Source organism: Triturus cristatus, chromosome 5_1, assembly GCF_964204655.1.
Source record: "Triturus cristatus chromosome 5_1, aTriCri1.1, whole genome shotgun sequence".
In the NCBI taxonomy this organism is placed as follows: domain Eukaryota; kingdom Metazoa; phylum Chordata; class Amphibia; order Caudata; family Salamandridae; genus Triturus; species Triturus cristatus.
The window spans coordinates 402009576-402023441 of NC_140587.1; the positions used below are offsets into that span (position 1 = coordinate 402009576).

Sequence of the window (13866 nt, forward strand, 5' to 3'; positions counted from 1 at the left end):
AGTCTCCGCAGCAGTGACCCTTCCAGTCACAGGAAGGGCCGAGTATGCCACAGCAGGTTCCATCTACCTGGAAATATTATGCACTATACCCACACGTGACACTAATATATATATATATATATATGTATCGCTTAAATACTCTTTCACCACATTTCCTTCCTTTTGGATACTGGATGCTGGATACATATATATTTTTTTTTTTACTAACTACATTGTTTTTCAAGAGCAAAAATAGCTTCCGGTGATCAATATCCAACAGTTAATCGGTCATAAATGTGCATGTCATAGTGAAAGATTTTCCCATAGCCCAATAAAACCTAAAGCTTACACTTCCAAAATCATTTGCCATGTTTTTTTTGTCATCATCCTGATCACAGGTGTAGCATGTGTCAAAAAGCTAAATATAATACTTCATCATAGCATGATAATGAAGATGCAAATGAAAGAAGGGAAATACTGTCGAAAATAAAAACATATGGAAAAGGGATGCAGACTCACTACTACATAAATTTATTAGGCACAATCCAACAAGCCAAACAATATATGATATAGGAACTAGCATCAGCGTTTATACTCCAGATTAGTGACATAGGAGGGCACACTTGTATGGCAGGCTTAACTAAATCATGCAGCATGGAAAGGCAAGTTATGCAAAAAGAAATTGCAAATTATAATAAAAGTATGGTCAGTTTTCATGGTCCGTCAATACTGCCAACCCCAGGTTTTCCTATCACTTTGCCGTATAATCTAGAACCACATGCCTTATTTACAGCCTTCCTATGTATCACACACATGATCAAGGCAAAGGATATGTGCTCTACCTGACTGTATGGGGTTTCACCAGTCTCCCCAAAGAGAAAGTTAAAAAGGCCTGTGCTCCTGACCTACTAATTAGTTGCCACTATTGCCAGTCCCTACATACCCTTGATTGAGAGGGGTGGGGGTGCACCCACCTTCACTCAGAAAAGGAGGACGTTATAGGTCACTCAAATCATCAGTGCACATCTATGAAGAATAGCAGCAAAGACAAAAGATGGAGCATGTCAAGTGGACCTGTATAATTATTTCGTTCACTGAAGGAAAAAAATACAGGTCCAGCCAGAAAAAAAGCAGACTGAATGACAGCACAGATTTTCCAAGCCACGGAGAGAGCGTTTGACCCAACATGCACCGAGGGAGAAAAAAATGGGGAAAAAGTACTACACACTGCAGTTAGCACAGAGGAACCAATGTTTGAGCCATTTATAAAACTACCGTTAACAAGAGGAGATGATTAAATTAAAAAAACAATGTTTTAAGAATTAATACTAATAATAATGTTTATTTTTGATAAATCATCCGTAAGACAGACACCTAAAGATACAATAATTAATTGAAGAGACAAACTCTAGGAGACATTTTATTGGTGTCCTGCTGAAAATACCATTGTTTTACAACTGATTTAGTTGCAGTGCAATGGATCCCTCAAGCAGCAAACAAATGCCAGATGCTAAATTTGATGTACAGTACTTTTGCCACTCCATTTTTGATATGGCGGGGAAAGTGTTCAAACTCAGGAGCACTTCTGAAGATAAAATAATTCTGTAACGTTCCACGAGCCTGGGCTGCTTCTCCTCCTCAATGCATGAATCCAGTTCTACTAGGTAGATTGTATGACGTTTGAGGACCCCGTTTTGATTTTTGCAGGCATGGTCCATAAGTCAACAATGTTTCTACCACCTTGCTTAAGGAGTCTCTTGAAGGATAAAGCTCCAGGGTACCTCAAATTTTGACCCAGTACAAGACTGGTTTCGATGGTGCAAGGATGCTGTATCTCTCAGTCCAAAATCCATATATAATTTGATGTTGGGGATTTCTAATTGACTCTCACATGTGGTTAAAGTAGCGATGTTTGCAAACCCCCGAAGATCTGCCCCACATTGGACAGCAGTTTGTCCCTGGGCCCTGTACACTTCAAAGGCAGGTGACAGCGGATTCTCCTAATCCCTTTTCTAGACTCGCAGTGACACATGTATGCTATGACTAAATCAAAAAACGTTTGCGTATTTTATTTGTCCATTTTGCGCAACAACTTATTCTCATTTTCAAATAGGCAAACTCGGGTACATTTTCTAGGGCAACTTCATTACCTTTATCAAAAACACAGATTTCGTTTTATCAGATAACAAGAAAATACCTCTGCTTGCAGAAATCTGAAAACGTCCTTAAAATTGTCGGTACGCCTTTTGGCATATGAGAGAGTAATAAAATATTGTCTGCAAACAGAACGGTTGCTATCTTGTTACCCCGTAACCTTGGGGTGACACCTCAAGGATCGTTTAGAAATTCAACTACCTTGTTGTTATACAAGAAAAACACCACCAGGATCAAGAAGCACCTGTGCAGCACCCCCTTGTTACCGGGAAAGGATTCTGTCACCTTGAAAACTCAATCAAACTGAAGCGCAGTTCCTTATTGCAACCGGATCAAGACCCTGAAGAATACTTGATGGAGACTGCGGCTCACAAGCGTGGCCCATGAAGAGTGACAAGGGAGATTATGAAAGGCCGCCCTCCAGTCCACAAAAGCCACACAAAGTCGTTTTTTCTAAGAGCGACAAGACTGTTCCTCCATTTGAATTCATTGTAGAACAGTCAACGAATACAAGGAAAGGTATAATTATATTTTACAGCATCAAGGTGTGTTCTCAAAACGGTCTAGTAATAGAAGCATAATTCTGGTCAGCCTAGTCTTTCTCTTTCAAATGAATGACGTAGTCACACCATATTCCGTTGCAGCTCTCAACCACTCTAAGATGCAACTCCTAAGGACCTAAAGCATGATGTGTTCAGGGAGGTTTTCAGTCACTCCTCTAAAAAGATAGCTGAAAGTTTGTAACGTGCCTAAGCCCTTCTCTGTGAGTACTGTACTGATTTTGCCAAAAGCAGCAGAAAATCTATGAGCACATGGTACTGAGGGGTATTACTATATCTACCACCAAGATAAGCAACCTTGTTGCAGAAAAAAAGATGAAAAATAGAGCAACATATTGCTAATTTTATAAAAATGTATTCCCTGCTGGACAATTTGATTTGTAGAGGATTCAAAATTTAACACAAAATTTACTAGACCCAGATTTTGCCACACTATCGTTACCTTGCTTGAATATCAACTCCTTATTCATACAAACTATGTATATTCTTTTCAAAAATTAAACAAATATTTAGAGGTTTTATTTCATTGTACTTCACTTTAAAGTGATCAGTGCTCAATGTGTCTAGTTTCGAGACGATAACTGAATTAATACAAATTGATTTTAATGTATGCTGTTGGTCATTTTTTAAAACTTTTATTTTGACTTGTAAACAGACTTGATGTACAGGCGTAGTGTAACATTTTACTGATGATTTTATATAATAAAAAAACAACTGTAAACATTTATTTAATTCCTCTTTTTATAAAGTGCAACTCAAACTAATAGGTGTTGGTACACTGTACAAAAGAAGGTGGACTGGGTTAACCGCTTACATAACAAGTAACCAATGAAGTGTTAAAAGTTGTAAAGGAAATGAAAACGGTTCAAACTAAAAAAAAAAATGAACAAATGCGGACATGCAGCTTTGCAGTATTTAAGTAACAGACAGCGTAAATTGAGTCGCTGAATCTTCCATAGTTGGTACAGCTAAATAATGATTATGTGAGAACATAGCTATACCACCAGCAGTGATCACCATGTGCTGCACAAGGTCATGATCTACATACGTGGCTACCTAATAATTTTTCATCTGACAGGGGCAAACCTACTGCGCCCCTCTGTGTCCAAAAATAATTAAGAACAAATTGAAGCAACTAATGAGATATGTAGATATGGCACGGTCTTAGGAAGTCCACAGCAAAGTTCTTTGCCACTCTATATAGCATATGGCAGGCTCGAACTAGTGTCAACAGTAAACTAAAACTAAGTAGTAAAAATACATAAATCAAAAGGAGCAGAAATGAAAACGTACTGTACAAATTCTAAATTCCAATAAATGTCAGAAAGATGAAAACCAGAGAGGCATCATGTAATTAAACCTCAGAAGGCTATTTGTAGCAGCAGTTAAAAATAAAAATCACAAGAAGGCAATAGAAAAGGGGTAATCGTTAGGGACAGCATGGATTAAAATCATGGCCGGAGCTGCCAAGTACCACGCATCAGGCGTTAGACTAACGTATTTAAGTGTGGTGATCCGCATCACCACACTGAAATGCAAAGTGACATATAATAGGTATAGCGCCTGCCTCGACTCTCAAGCCCTTGCACTGCTATGTTATGCTGACTGAAACGATTAAGCTGGCGTGACAAGCACGCTGCTCCCTGCAGGCCTGGGGACCGGCTGAGCTAACTCCCTTCAATGTATCAATATAGGAAGGTCAGGATTACCATGGCGCGTCCGACTCAGTGATGTCAGGAGAGGCAGTGCCTAATGGCTTCTACCAAGAGATCACCCAACCCGAGTCAGGTTGTGAGTGACACAGTGATAGGCGCAGGGCCGTGGGCGTCACGTTCTGCTGCTACCTGCGTCAGCGTGAGCGGGTGGCTGCAGTTATAAAAGTAAGTTGTGGGACCGCAGAAGCAATGGCACTGCTCGCACAGCAGCACTGTAATTTAAATTCAAGATCCCCGGCGCGACCACCTCATCTTCACTTCTTAATTTTGCTCGCAAGAAAGTGTCACTCAGTCGTTGAAATGTCACTCATAATTACACTGAAATTATGAAAATGTCACACATTGCAATTTGAAACCTTGGCAGCTAAGCATAGCCGTTAAAAAAAATAATACAAGAAAAAAACAATTAATCAACCTGGGGTGCAACAGACAGGTTAAAGGGATACATGCAGAGCTACCGCTTCACAAACAGATCTCTTTTACACCAAGAGAAAAGACAGCATCTTGCTTTTGTGCACGCAATGCCAGTTTGTCATTTAAGCCTGTTTACTACTGAATCAGGGATCCTTGGCAACATGATTAGAAAACGGTAGAAGCTTTTTCAAATTCCTAATACACCACACAGCATGGGCGCGTGTGAGGACCAGCAAGCACCGAGAAACTAAGTGTGACATTATGTGAGGGAGGAGCAAGGATGGGATACGCAGCGCGATATCGTGTGAGGAAACAGCAGAGTCCTGGAAACGTGCAGTGTGTCACGAAGAAGCAGCAGGACTCAGAAACGGACAGTGGCATCACGTGAGTAAACATAGGGGCCAGTAAGCACACAGTGGGGCATCACATAAGGAAGCAGCAGGGACTGCGAAAAGCATAGTGTGGCATCATGTGAAGCAGCAGCAGGAACTGTGAAAAGCACAGTGTGGCTTACAGCAAGAAAGTAAGAATGGAAAAAAAAAGGGTCAGTGTGGTGTATTGCAGAAAGCAGCAAATACTAAGAAAAAGAACAGTGCTGTCACAATAGAGGAAGCAAAGGTACTGAGAGAAGCATAGTCTGGCTTCGTGTGGAGAAGTTCTTACTACTTGTTGCTTTATGGATCATTTGAGGAAGCAGCAGATGTGGAATTGTATTATGAAGCAACAGGTACTGACAAACAGTGAGACATTAAGTGTGGAAGCCGTAAGGACTGAGAAACGCACAAACTACATCATATAAGAAAGCAGCAATGACCACGAATCGCTGTGTGATATTATGTGAGGAAAAAGGAAGATCTGAGACTTGCACGTTGTGGCATTGTGTATGAAAGTAGCTGACATACAGCGTGGCATCATGCAAGACAGGGAAACAGAGAGTGAAGTTGCAGACCTCAGAACCACCAGTAATTAAAAACGAACATTGAAACAGGTCCCTATCGAGGCCTATATTGATTCCCTAAACTTAACAAGTAAAACAAGCATTGGCATAGCCAATAGGTCTCGCCTTTGGGACCTTATAAGTGTTTAGCCATGCAACAGATGCATGACTAAATACTTATAAGGTCCCAAAAGCGAGACCTATTGGCTAGGCCAAGCTGCCGCGAAAGTGATCACGATCAAACATCAAAGCGGCCGCGAAAGTGAAAGTAATCGCGGTAAGCGCGGCGCGCGCGCCCGCGCACATGCACTGTAGCTCGAGGCTGGCCTGGTAGCACTTTTTGGAGCCCTCTCAATAAGTCTCGCCAGACCAGCGCATGCGCTGGGTCAGGCGAGACCTAAAAAAGAATGATTTCTGAACAATGTACAAACGGTTAAAGTAATCCCTATCAGCGATGTAGATTCAGTTTACATTTCACCCGTTTTATTTAGTCTTGCATTATTTCAGATTATTTGCCTTTCCTGTGCTGCATATAACTCTTGCATCATGCATATTGCGAACAGAGTCCCTTCTAGGTGTCCTTGTGAGCTCAGGTTGGGGTGGGTGTTTATAAAAGGACCACAACTGAGAGCTCTGGAGTTCAGGCTGAAGGCAGTGCCAGTTTTCACAGTGCCAGTCACTGTGTGAGAAAGTGGATTATTAGTTGGGGTGGCTGTGAGACCTCACCAAGTAATATCACTATTCTGCATCAAGTTCATTTAGGTTACTTCCATTTAATCTTTAGCTCAGTGCTGGGTAACTAAGGCACACAAAAGTTATGCTTAACTCAAAGGAAATAAGTCTGAAGCATTTATCAGTACCAAAACGGTTAATAAGTCGAAAGCACAGAACAAAAAAAATCCCACTCCAATTTATCAAGATAGTATCATTTTTATTGAGCAAATAGACACCAAAACAACAAAAAGTGCATGCAGTGAACTGGAGAGATGATTTTTAGACATTTTAAATCAAAATAGTGCCAGAAAGCCTTAAACTCCAACCGCAGGCATCTAGTTGGACTTACTACTATCGGACGTAGTCACTTTTTTGGAGCTCAGATTCCTTCAGTGTGGTAAGGCTACAGATAATCAGTTTCAGTAGGACGGATTGCCTCTCTGTGACGTCCCACTGAAAGTGATGATCTGCTGCGGAAAAGCCCCGAGTTGGAGCAACCCGAATCTCTGACCCAGCGGCAACTCACCTTTACTGGATTGACTTGCGTGTTGGTACCGATCTTTTGTCGGTTCTCCAGACAAAAATCCTTGAAAAAGTTACTCAATTAGGCAGGAGGTGTGCACTATGACACCTCTGCAAGGGTCCCAGGGCCTTAGGAACACCACTTGGAAGTCAGGACTCACTCCACTAGAAGTCATCAGCAGGGAGCAGGACAAGTCCAGTTGGTACTGGTCAGCTGGCCTCTTTGAGAAATGTGCTTCATGCAGCTTTTTGTGACCCTGTAGCTTAAAAGGAGGCAAGCCAACTAGCCCTTGGAGTCCACTCTTCTGTCCTGGGTTCAAGTAGGAGCAGGCACAGCTCTTTTGGTTTCTCTCCATAAGTAAAACAGCAGACTCAGTCAGACTCAGTCCTTCCTCCGAGTTCCAGTCCAATGGTTCAGCAGGCGCAGTCCTTTCACAGATCCAGCAGTGTTCTGAAGATCTGCAGGGGTAACAACGTTATCCTCTGCACTAGCTTGTGAGTGGGGGGACACCCTGTCCGATAAAGTTCCAAAGGACAACTCTACCCACTTTGACATCACTTTTTGGAGGTTTGGCACAAAACAATCTCACTGTGCATTTCTCTGCACAAAACCAAGATGTTAGAACCCCTCTACCCTGGGTCAGAGCTATGGGCCACACCCAGAGGTGTGTCCAGCATAATGAGCAACTTCACCTGGGAAACATATTTTGCAATAGATTTGTCCCCACTTGGCGTGGTGCCACTCTGGGTACGTAAATAAATGCAGGGGCCAGCCTTGGTGTAGGTCATATTTGCCTGTGAAAGAAGCTGCCGATGTGAAGCCTGTCCAGTTGGTAGCCACATCACTCCCAGGCCATCCTGTCAGAAGGGGTGGGGGGGTTCAACCCTCCTCACAGCCATGGCCCTTTTGTTAAAATTCCAAAGAGCATTTCACACCTCTCAGCAGGATACCAGGTGAGAGTTGAGGATTAGCTCAGAAAGGGCTAATAGAAGCTTAGGCAGGAACATTGCTAGTTTCTATAAGTGGCATTTTTAAAATTGTAATTTAAAATCTGACTTTACCCTGATGCAGTGCTGGGGGACAACCGAGAAGGTTGTCCCGCCTGACGCACGTTGACTACAGCCTGGCTTGCTCCCCACTATGTAGCACGACCGTGGGGACAGGGCTAGCCATGGGCCCTTGGATGTTGTTTGGACTTATCTTTGATCTAACAAACCAGCCAAGATCATAATGTTATGCTATATAATATCATTATGTTATGTCTATATTCTTTGCGCCACTTCCAGCCAATACTGGCAGATTATATCTGCACTCTTGTTTTAAATTGCACATCTTTTGTAAACACCATTGTGATGTTTTCCTTTTGTGTTTAGACTCATGTATCTGTTTTGTGTCTTATATGGAATCCATGTACTCTTAAGTCGTTATGTAACGTAACTGGTTCTATTGTAAAGCACTCTGACACCTTCAGTGAAGTACGCGCTATATTAAAAGCGCATAAATAAATAAGAACGAGGAAGTAACAGGGATTGAGAAACGCATCATGTGAGGAACCTGCAGGAGCTGGGAAATGCACAATATGAAACGAAATACCAGCATTTGTAGCACACAGCTACCTCCGGAGAGGTGTCCCAGCACTAGGGGCCGTTGGGAAGATTAAGCAAGCTATTGCCCAGAGTCACATGGTGCTGAGCTAATCTGGGCTATTGCACTGAGTCACATGATGCTGGGCTAATCTGCCACCGGGGATCGAACAGTGAACCCAGTGGTCCCGAGTCAGGCACACTGGCCCCTGCGCCACACCTCTTCCACATGTATAAAATCACCTGATGCAGCAGGAACGGAAACACCAGCAAGTACATAGCATCATGAGTGAAAGCAGCTGTGCCTACGTACCGTGCAGTCTTGGTCCCCGGGAGCACCGCGGACTCGGAAAATGGATGTGTGGCAGGAAAGGAACAGTAGGCATTGATGATACAGAGTGTGGCTTCACTCGAGGACGTAGAGAAACAATGTGACAATATCAGAAAGTACTGGGAAATTCACGGCGTGGTATATGTGAAAATAACAGAGGGATGCGTGAGACACTGTGCAGCATTAATGACGGTCGGTGTGGCATCACGTGAGGACGCGGCAGAGACGAGTAACGCGGTGTATCACGTGATGATGCAGAGAATACTTGGAAATGTACAGTGTGTGGTCACGTGAGGAAGGAGCAGCAGAACACACAATACACCAAATCCATAGATAGACTTAAACAGCTTTTACATTTGCGCTTCAATTTAAGGGGCCGAGACAGACACACAGGACACAAAATCCACAATGAGCGCGGCAGACGAGGCATTAATACAAAATGCAACCAGGTTCTATACTAAAGATTCATACATGGCACTTTAAAATGGGATGGGACAGGGTACCAGCCCTGCAAACCTGCGCTCAGCACCTAATCACGAGCACTGGTGCCAGAGCTCAGCTGTGGGCGGAGGGATCCGCTAGCCCCGCCCCTGTGGAGAGGGTGAGCTGTCTTTTGAGGTGGGGAGTCTGTGAGCAGTATGTTGCAGGGGGGTGTTCTGCAGGTGACACTCACCGTCCTCGTAGTGGCCCCTAGCGGCGGCGGGGCCCGGAGCGGGCTGTCAATACAGGAGAAGGCCGATGGAAGAGACAGCCCTGCGCACACAACTGACAGTCTGTAGCAGCGGCGCAGGGTGGAGTTTGGGGTCCGAACCGCGGTTCTCGTGAGGGACTGAAGTCTGGGAGGAAACCTCAGGAAGTGACGTTTCCTACGCTGTAGAGGCTGGATGGCTGTCGGCAGCGGACTGCTTTCCAGAACCTGAGATTCGGTCACTCTAAGGTCGCATTTGGAAAGATCGTAGTGCTGATGCAAATTTGAAATACATAAACTCGGCCTGAGCTGCCGGGTCCTTTAGTTTTTCGATATATCGTAGAATCGAGTTATCAATATAGTCTCTGCGGTAGGATCAAAAATTAGCTAGCATTCGCTCCAAGAATTTTCAATTCTATTAAGGACACGGAGGCGAGGATTATGCTTTCTCCTTCTTTACTGTATCAACTCACAGCAGCCAATAAACATACAATTAGTAACACAACTACATTGTCCATGTGACTTTGCGTCAGCCACGCCTCCTTAGCCCTCCATAAGAGCCCTGGTCACTGTCCCAGCCTCCTCTTTCTTTGCTCGAACTGCGTAAAGTCTAATAATCCACAACTTTCACAACCTCTTCCAACCTGGAAGTTTAACAGGAACCCAAGTCCTCTGCGCAGTCTCCAACGTGAAGATATCCGCTTCCAGACCTGCCGTCTGATCTGAACGATTAACCGGAACACAACGTCCTTCCAAAAAGCTTCAATGTGAAGGCCTCTTCATTCAGACTTCTTGTCTGCACCTAGGAAAAACCAACATGAACAACCCGTAAACTCCATTTACCACAAAGGTTTATATAATCATCAACGGGTGGGTAAACATGAACAATCATATTGTGCATAGCCGGGTGGGATAATCCTCGCCTCCGTGTCCTTAATAGAATTGAAAATTCTTGGCGCGAATGCTAGCTAATTTTTGATTCTATTACAGGACCGGAGGCTTCGGATTATGCTAGTTTAACGCTTATTAAATACCACTGATGTTATATCTCCCACCGGCTTATAATAAAACTGTTTGAATGTTGACTCTGAAGACCAATCCGCACAATGCATAATGTCCTGAATACTAGAACCCAGCATAAATGACTTTGAAGCCATCGCACCTCGCACAGAATGTGCGCCAAACAGTTGAACATCAACACCTGCTTCCTTCATAACATAACGCAGCCATCTGGCTATAGTTGCAGCAGTCACCGGTTTAAAAGGTTTTTGTATAGCAAGCAGGAGCTGCGTAGAACCATCAGACCTCAAAGGTCGGGTACATTCCTCATAGGTTTTCAAGCATTGGACCACACATAATTTTTCATTACTCGGAAAAGCATTATACTCAATGTATCTAGACAGTGTTTTAGTACGACCCGTGATAGTAAAGGAAACCCCCTCTGGGGTAAATACTCTACCTGTAATATCCAATGCCCGCACATCCGATGAGCGCCTACAGGCCGAGAGGCACAACAGCATCGCTAATTTTGCGAAAAGCTGTTTTCTTGACAACTGACTATTCACTGGCCAACTGTTGAACAAAGAAATGACCAAGGACACATCCCATAAGCCCGAGTATTTGGGCTTGGGGGGATTTGCCATCCGAATACCCTTAAGAAGCTTGCATACCATAGGATGCATGCCCACCGGTTTTCCATCCACCGGTGCGTGCCCCGCCGAAATGGCCGATCGGAAGTTATTCACAGAGCGATAGGCAAGGCCACTCGCAGCCTTTTCCGAAAGAAAATTCACAATATCGGATAGTCCGGTCCCCACGGGATCCAGACTCCGTTCCACGCACCAACCCATCCAGCTTGTCCAGGCTGATGAGTATCGCTTCCTGGTGGAAGGAGCCCACGCTTGCCTGATGAAGCCTGAAGCTGCCTCCGAAATTCCCGGCATTTCCCACTGTTGCCGGAAATTCTCCATGCCATCAGCGACAACCTCTCCGATGTGATCAGAGGGTGTTGCTCCCCGTGAGGTCCCAGGAGGAGAGACTCCGACCAAGGGAGTCTCCTGGGAAGATCGCAGCTCATTTCCAGCAGTATCGGGAACCATGGTTGCGATTTCCACCGTGGTGTCACTAAGATCACCTCCGCTTTCTGCCTGAGAACATGAGAGGTTACTCTCGGAATGAGGAGGAACGGCGGGAAGGCATAATTCACTGCTCCCGACCAGTCCTGGAGGAACGCGTCCGTGGCTGTCGCCACTGGATCCGGTCTCCAGCCGAAAAAGTGGGGAATCTGTCGATTCAACCTGGAGGCAAACAGGTCCGTTTGACACGGCCCCCAAAGCCTCTGCAGCCAGCGAAACATGCTCGGCATCAGCTTCCAGTCGCTGTAATCCCTCAGATGTCTGGAGTTCCAATCCGCTATGAGGTTGGACTGCCCTGGAATATATTCCGCTATTACTGTTATTTGGTGGCGCAGGCAGTAGTGCCAAAAGTCCTTGGCAATCTCCACTAACAGGGGCGATCTCGTTCCCCCCAGCTTGTTTATGTATCTCACGGCCGACACGTTGTCCATTCGTAACAGAATGCAGCAAGCTGTCTGTTTGGGCGACAGCGTCCGAATTGCAAAGGAGCCCGCTAGGAGCTCCAGACAATTTATGTGTAATTCTAACTCCTGGGGAGACCATCTTCCGCCTGTGGAAATGTCGCCACAACGCGCTCCCCAGCCCCAACGACTGGCGTCGGACTCGATGACTACTTCCGGTAAGGAGCCGAAGATGGCCCTGCCGTTCCACGCTTCCACGTGCCCCAGCCACCATTGCATCTCGTCCCGAACCTCTTGAGAGATCGGTACCAGGTCTGAATAAGCTAGACCCTTCTGAAGGTGCTGAATTTTTAGCCTCTGCAATGCCCTGTAATGCAGTGGTCCCGGAAATATTGCCTGTATGGAGGATGCCAATAAGCCCACTATTCTGGCTATGGTCCTGAGGGACACCATCTGCCTGTCTAACATGGCTACTATCTCTTTCTTGAGATCCTTGAGTTTCGCTTTGGGAAGGTGCAACTGCGCCTTCTTGGAGTCTATCACAAACCCCAGGAATTCTGTGCTGGTGGACGGGGTGAGAGCAGATTTGGTCTGATTTATTACAAATCCTAGACTTTGTAAGAGAGACATTGTCATTTGCAAGTGCTGCAAAACTAGAGACGGGCTGTGAGCCATGATCAGGATATCGTCCAGGTAAATGATCATGCGAATCCCCTGCTCTCTCAAATGCGCGACCACCGGCTTCATCACCTTGGTGAAGCACCAGGGAGCCGAGGAAAGCCCGAAAGGAAGGGCCAAATACTCGAACCACCGACCTTTCCACTGAAATTGTAGGAAACGGCGGTGTGGAGGAAAAATAGGGATGGACAGGTAAGCATCTTTTAGATCCAGCCTGACCAGCCAATCTCCCGGTTTCAAGAGGTCTGCCAGAAGGTGTATACCTTCCATCTTGAAGTGTTTGTATACTAGAAAATGGTTGAAATCCCTCAAGTTCAAGACTAGTCTGTATCCACCTCCCTTTTTCTGGACCAGAAACACGTTGCTGCAAAAACCGTGAGGCTTGTGATCGCACAAAGCTATTGCGCGCTTTTGCAGCAAGGCCTCTATTTCCTCGTCTATAAAATTGCATTCGTGTTGGGAAAAATGGAGAGGCCTGGGCCATGTGTCCTGACAGGGAGGCTCGTAAAATTCCAGCTGGAATCCCTGAACCGTCTGAAGCACCCACGCATCCTGGGTCAGAGTGCGCCAATTGTGTAGATAATACTGAGTGCGACCCCCCAATGGCAGAAGAGACAAATCTGTTACACTCACCTGTGGAATTCTGTGTGTGGAAGCCAGCTCTGTTCCCGCCACTTTGGAATCTGCGCTTGTTGAAGCGACGGCGGGTGGGGTAGAAGGTACCCCCTCTGGTAGAATCCCAGTCACCTCTTCCTCGTCCGAAGTCGCCTCTTGGGGGACCTTGGTTGGCGAAGCGGCCTGACGAGCGTCCCCTACCTCGTCCGGCCCTATTGAAAAGGCCCTGGGTAAACACCCTCTTTATCCCCGATTGGGCCTTGTCCAGCGACGTGAAAGTCCCCACATACTTTGACACGTCCTTCACAAAACGGTCTCCGAACAAATTGCCCTCCGCCAGCGGGCCTGGCTCAGCCGCGGCTAAATCCGTGAGATTAGTGTCCATGCGCATGAGCAGGGACTTGCGCCTCTCTGTTGATATTGCACAGTTGGCATTACC

At 45.4% G+C, this 13866-nt stretch overlaps 1 protein-coding gene across 2 annotated transcripts in view; it reads right to left on the bottom strand.

Moving 5' to 3' along the window:
• Window positions 1-9785, bottom strand: part of ATP6V1C1 (ATPase H+ transporting V1 subunit C1) — a 354471-nt gene extending 344686 nt beyond the window's left edge. The window contains exon 1 of one of the 2 annotated variants that reach the window (XM_085605130.1): window positions 9584-9785. The gene's annotated coding sequence lies outside the window, so the exon portion shown is untranslated. Of the gene's footprint in view, window positions 1-8892; window positions 9142-9583 lie in introns of those variants that run through there. The other variant, XM_085605131.1, reaches the window with a different exon arrangement.
• Between the last annotated feature and the right edge of the window lie 4081 nt (window positions 9786-13866).